The following is a 6,388-nucleotide window of genomic DNA, read 5'->3' as shown; positions in this document are numbered from 1 at the left end:
GTTTGGCCCCAATCAGGCCCCATTTGGCCCCAATCAGACAGAATGCGTTTTTTTCCAGTGAGAGCCGCCTTTCAAAAATTGTTTTCTATTGGCAGTGAGTGTTTTATGTGTCCCGGGCACCTCATGTTTTAAACCCAAAGTATACTTCGGCTGTCCGCACACTGTCCACATGATGTAGTTTTCGTCATCAATAGGGTGTGCGCGTACAACAAGAAAGAAAGAAAGACAGAAGAGTCCATTAGGTGGCAATAAGCACAGTACACAGTAAGAGTGTGGAAAGCAGAGGTGGACAAAGTACACAACTCCATTACTTGAGTAAAAGTAAAAGTACCACTGGTCAAATATTACTCCGTTACAAGTGAAAGTTCTAAAAACAGATTTTTACTTAAGTAAAAGTACAGAAGTACTTGTTTCAGAAGTACAGAAGTACCAAAATTTAATTTCTTTTTCATGTCAATGCATTATTTTATTCTTATTGCATTGTTGTATGAATGCACACTGTCATCATGGTGGTTTAAGCCAGTCAGTGATGCTCCATCCGACATGCTAGCATATGACTACCTTAAACTCATTTCATTACTTGTATAAGCTCTTTACAAAGTCACTTTAAGGCCGAATGCACAGATCCAATACACTGATACACATCCGATATTCTCCCAAATGTTTATGTTCACTTTAGACATGATAAACTTTTGTTACATTTGTCAGTTCACTTACGAAAAGACACGAACAAGAGCTCAATTCAGGACGTGTGCACTGTCTGAGAGACAGCTTTCTGTGTGCGCACAGAGAACCGGACTGAACTGAGCTCTCTTTCGCGTCATCATAATTTTTCAGATTTATCCATATGTCTGCTCTTCTCTTTCTCCCAGACGTTTACAATTTTGAACATTTTATGAGACATGCGTCAAGTGTATGCCAACAAAATTAATCTTTAATCTTTTCAGAAAACTGAAACATCCTCTCTAAGTATGGCCATGGGTGCACACACTGCGGCGAGGAACCGTCTTCTTCCATTTTGCTATAAACTGATCAGTGTTCATAAAATGTTGGGAAACTTCGCATGACCCTATACAAGAGTGATTAATGATAGGCTGTCTGCAAACAAACAAAAAAACACTTGTTAAAGAAGAAAAGTGTACTTAAGTACAGTACTCAAGTAAATGTGCTTAGTTACTTAGCGATTCAAAAACAACACGCTTGAAACAGGAGGAAAAAAGGGAACTTGACGAGCGTTTGTACGAAGCTTGCACATTGTTGTTTCTTCTGAACTGTATTGCAATGGTTGATCCGCTACTTTTCTTCTTCAGTCCTGCCGAGCGAATGTCCTGTTGATGACACGACTCAGCGCTGCCCTCCGATGTCTGGTAGAGTATTAAAAAAAAACTGTACAGCGCATGTGTAATACTCAGCCGTCCGCACCCATGCACAGTTGAGTATACTCACCTAAAGGATTATTAGGAACACCATACTAATACTGTGTTTGACCCCCTTACGCCTCCAGAACTGCCTTAATTCTACGTGGCATTGATTCAACAAGGTGCTGAAAGCATTCTTTAGAAATGTTGGCCCATATTGATAGGATAGCATCTTGCAGTTGATGGAGATTTGTGGGATGCACATCCAGGGCACGAAGCTCCCGTTCTACCACATCCCAAAGATGCTCTATTGGGTTGAGATCTGGTGACTGTGGGGGCCATTTTAGTCCAGTGAACTCATTGTCATGTTCAAGAAACCAATTTGAAAGGATTCGAGCTTTGTGACATGGTGCATTATCCTGCTGGAAGTGGCCATCAGAGGATGGGGACATGGTGGTCATAAAGGGATGGACATGGTCAGAAACAATGCTCAGGTAGGCCGTGGCATTTGAACGATGCCCAATTTGCACTAAGGGGCCTAAAGTGTGCCAAGAAAACATCCCCCACACCATTACACCAACACCACCAGCCTGCACAGTGGTAACAAGGCATGATGGATCCGTGTTCTCATTCTGTTTATGCCAAATTCTGACTCTACCATCTGAATGTCTCAACAGAAATCGGGACTCATCAGACCAGGCAACATTTTTCCAGTCTTCAACTCTCCAATTTTGGTGAGCTTGTGCAAATTGTAGCCTCTTTTTCCTATTTGTAGTGGAGATGAGTGGTACCTGGTGGGGTCTTCTGCTGTTGTAGCCCATCCGCCTCAAGGTTGTGCGTGTTGTGGCTTCACAAATGCTTTGCTGCAGACCTCGGTTGTAATGAGTGGTTATTTCAGTCAAAGTTGCTCTTCTATCAGCTTGAATCAGTCGGCCCATTCTCCTCTGACCTCTAGCATCAACAAGGCATTTTCGCCACAGGACTGCCGCATACTGGATGTTTTTCCCTTTTCACACCATTCTTTGTAAACCCTAGAAATGGTTGTGCGTGAAAATCCCAGTAACTGAGCAGATTGGGAAATACTCAGACCGGCCCGTCTGGTACCAACAACCATGCCACGCTCAAAATTGCTTAAATCCCCTTTCTTTCCCATTCTGACATTCAGTTTGGAGTTCAGGAGATTGTCTTGACCAGGACCACACCCCTAAATGCATTGAAGCAACTGCCATGTGATTGGTTGATTAGATAATTGCATTAATGAGAAATTGAACAGGTGTTCCTAATAATCTTTTAGGTGAGTGTAGTTTAAAAGCTGTGCGCAAGACACGTCAGGCTGAAGATACTGAAGTACCTAGGGCTTTAGCTGCCTACTTTTTTGAAGGAGCGCTCTGAGCGTATTAAGTTGAAAAAAAAATCAAAGTGCCCGATGTAATTTGCATTTTTTTTCCATTGTTTAATCGAATGAATGGAGAGGCGGGCCTTCCTTTATGGTGACGGTTACCTTGATTAGACTGACAGGACAGCTGATTCAGGGGTTGCCTAGTTACATAAACTAACAAAGCGCACTGCTCTTTTCTAAATTAAAAAACGTCAACCAAAAAAAGGCAAACCTGAGAAACGCGTTCTGTCTGATCGGGCGAAATCGAAGAACGAACTGATGTGACGTCATTTCGAACAAAATCAGGCCAAAACGAAGTTCGTTTGGAGTTTGTTTTGGGAGTTCGAAACAGCTTGTCAAAGTGAACTTTCCGGAAAAGGAAAAACACCTTTGTACTACCATTGGTCTGTGGCGATTACATAATAGGCAAGTGCACACGGAAGCTCCGCCTTCTCTCACGTGGAAATCTTTTCGGTTAATTTCTTCTGTTGAGTCCGTCGAGGTCACACGTTACAAGACGTATTTTTGCTTATTACTTATGAAGAGTTTGACCAAAAACCTCTGGTCTCTTTATATTCTGTGCAGCATGCCAAGTTGAATGATACCCAGTTTTACAATATCGGCCATTTTGGGGCCATGTTTTACAAACACATTGGTGTATCGTTATGAAAATTGGTATGTGTCATCGGCACCATGCCCTGAAGTTAAGACTGCACCAGTGTTAATAGCAATACAATGTTAATAGCTTTTGATTCAATTTGCCTATTGTCCTAAAACTAACGTTGTAGTCTTTGGGTAATGCAGAGAACGTACAGTAGATACCATTTTTGCCATTGTCGTCCAAACTTCCTGTCCGCCATTTTGATTTTCTTTTAAAACCTACTTTTTCGAACTCATCCTAGACCATTTGTCCGATTTTCCACAAATTCGAGTCAGATCTTCTTCTGACCATGCCGACAAAATGTTATGTTTGTGTGTTAGTGTTTTATAATGCTTTCTGCAGTATTCTACTGTATTCATGAAGTGAAGTCCATATAACAGCAGGGGTTTAGTGCTGTGTTTTAACAGACTGATTAAAATGGAAAGGTCTGTCCTCTCTGCCAGTGCAGCCTGTATCCTTCACTGGACATCCACTATTAAAATGAAAGCATTCACATTTGCCAAAAAGGAAATACGTTTGTTTATGTCCTACCCTAAGACCTAACATTTCTTCAAAGACATCACAAAGACGGCAGCAGTAACTTTTTAGTGTACAGACACATAGACACATTTACGTTTTCTCACATTATCACAGTTCATTCGCTATAATTTATAGAAAATGGTAATAAAATATGACAAGAACTCAGAAAAAAATCATCTTGATAATGTCGGATAACTTTGAAAGGTATGTAATAGATTACAATCAACCAATCAGCTGTTAAATTTGAGTACACCATTAGATAACACCAATTTAGGTCAACCAATGACCAAGCAATGCTTCATTTAGTTCATTCTGTGGTGTCAAAGGTCACATTAGCAATTCAAGAAAAAACACTTCAGCAAAACATGGTCAGGTCAAAGTGTCTGAATAATTTTGGTTTGACTGTATATATATATATATATATATATATATATATATATATATATATATATATATATATATATATATATATATATATATATATATATATATATATATATATATATATATATATATATATATATATATATATATATATATATATATATATATATATATATATATATATATACATATATATATATATATATACTCTTATTCTACATTATAGAAAGATAAAATATTGTATTAAGCCTTTCACTTTTAAATGATATTATATTTATTTATTTAATCCTGTGTTTTTAAAATTATATAATTATAAAAGATTTATTTTATTTTATGAAGCCTTTCACTTTTAAAGGATATTATAAATAGATAAAAGATTAAAGATAATATTTATTTATTTATTTATTAAGCCTCTCACTTTTTAATTATATTTGTTTATTTATTTATTTAAGCCTGTATTTTTTAAAAGTATATTATAGAAACATACAAATAATAAATATTGATTTTATTTTATTAAGCCTTTCGCTATTAAATGTTTCACTATTAAAAGCGTTTTTCTTTTGTTTTGTTTTTTACTTTTGTTTACTTTATTTTACTTTATTGTTTACAATGTATAATTTAAAAGCTGACATATTTGAGACAATGGATTTTGATACAAAGCAGAAACCTGACACACACACACTCACACTTGCGGTTCTCTAGGGTCCCGGTTGAGTATGATCACCTCTGACACACTGGACAGTCTGGTGACATCATGTTAGTGGTTCTGAAAATAACGAAATCGCTACATGACTGTTAACGTCATGGTCATCTAGTTCTCTGTGTATCTTTGTCCTTTGCCAGATGTTTCGATGTCTTTGACTCGTCTCTGTCCAGCATCACCACTGGATGTCATAGTCATAACTCTGCTGATTAAAATGGCTTTGACTCAGTGCCTAGAAAGAAAATCCTCCACCGCATCAATAAGTGCGCTGGCGGCGGAGCAACACGCAAATAGAGGCGTCACAGGCCATGACTAATTCAAACTTGCTGTGGGTTATAAAACCTTATTATAACACAGATTTGAATTAGGCTGCTGGTGAAGGATCAGAGCCCGATTCAACCTGTGTGCATTCTGCTGGTGCTCAGACGGCTAAATGTTTCCCCACTGAACGGAGGCACAGAAGGAGAAAATATTCAAATCAGTATTCACAGCGTGTGTCTTAGAGGCTGTTTTTAGAGCATTCCTGTCCTTTAAAAAGTGGTAAAAAGCTGCTGACGCAAGTCAGTTTCTCGGTTTTCTGTCTAAGTTGAATGAATTTTTTTTATCAGCTCAGACATGAATATGAGGGAAATGTGATGAATTGAGTGTGAAAATAGGGAGACGAATAGAGGAGGGGCAAAATAAAGTGAGGAAATGTATATTGTATTCCAGGTGATATTAGAGAGACAGCTGTGGATGCTTTAAGACTGATAGTCTCTATCTATCTATCTATCTATCTATCTATCTATCTATCTATCTATCTATCTATCTATCTATCTATCTATCTATCTATCTATCTATCTATCTATCTATCTATCTATCTATCTATCTATCTATCTATCTATCTATCTATCTATCTATCTATCTATCTATCTATCTATCTATCTATCTACCGTCTGTCTGTCTGTCTGTCTATCTATCTACCTATCTACATCTGTCTGTCTGTCTGTCTGTCTGTCTGTCTGTCTGTCTGTCTGTCTGTCTGTCTGTCTGTCTGTCTGTCTGTCTGTCTGTCTGTCTGTCTGTCTGTCTGTCTGTCTATCTATCTATCTATCTATCTATCTTTCTATCTACTGTCTTTCTGTCTGTCTGTCTGTCTGTCTGTCTGTCTGTCTGTCTATCTATCTATCTATCTATCTTTCTGTCGGTCTGTCTGTCTGTCTATCTATCTATATATCTATCTATTTACCACTTGTCTGTCTGTCTGTCTATCTATCTATCTATCTATCTATCTATCTATCTATCTATCTATCTATCTATCTATCTATCTATCTATCTATCTATCTATCTATCTATCTATCTATCTATCTATCTATCTATCTATCTATCTATCTATCTATCTATCT

The sequence above is a fragment of the Gobio gobio genome, assembly GCF_949357685.1.
Source record: "Gobio gobio genome assembly, chromosome: 2".
In the NCBI taxonomy this organism is placed as follows: Eukaryota; Metazoa; Chordata; class Actinopteri; order Cypriniformes; family Gobionidae; genus Gobio; species Gobio gobio.
Note: the sequence above shows the minus strand (reverse complement) of the source record.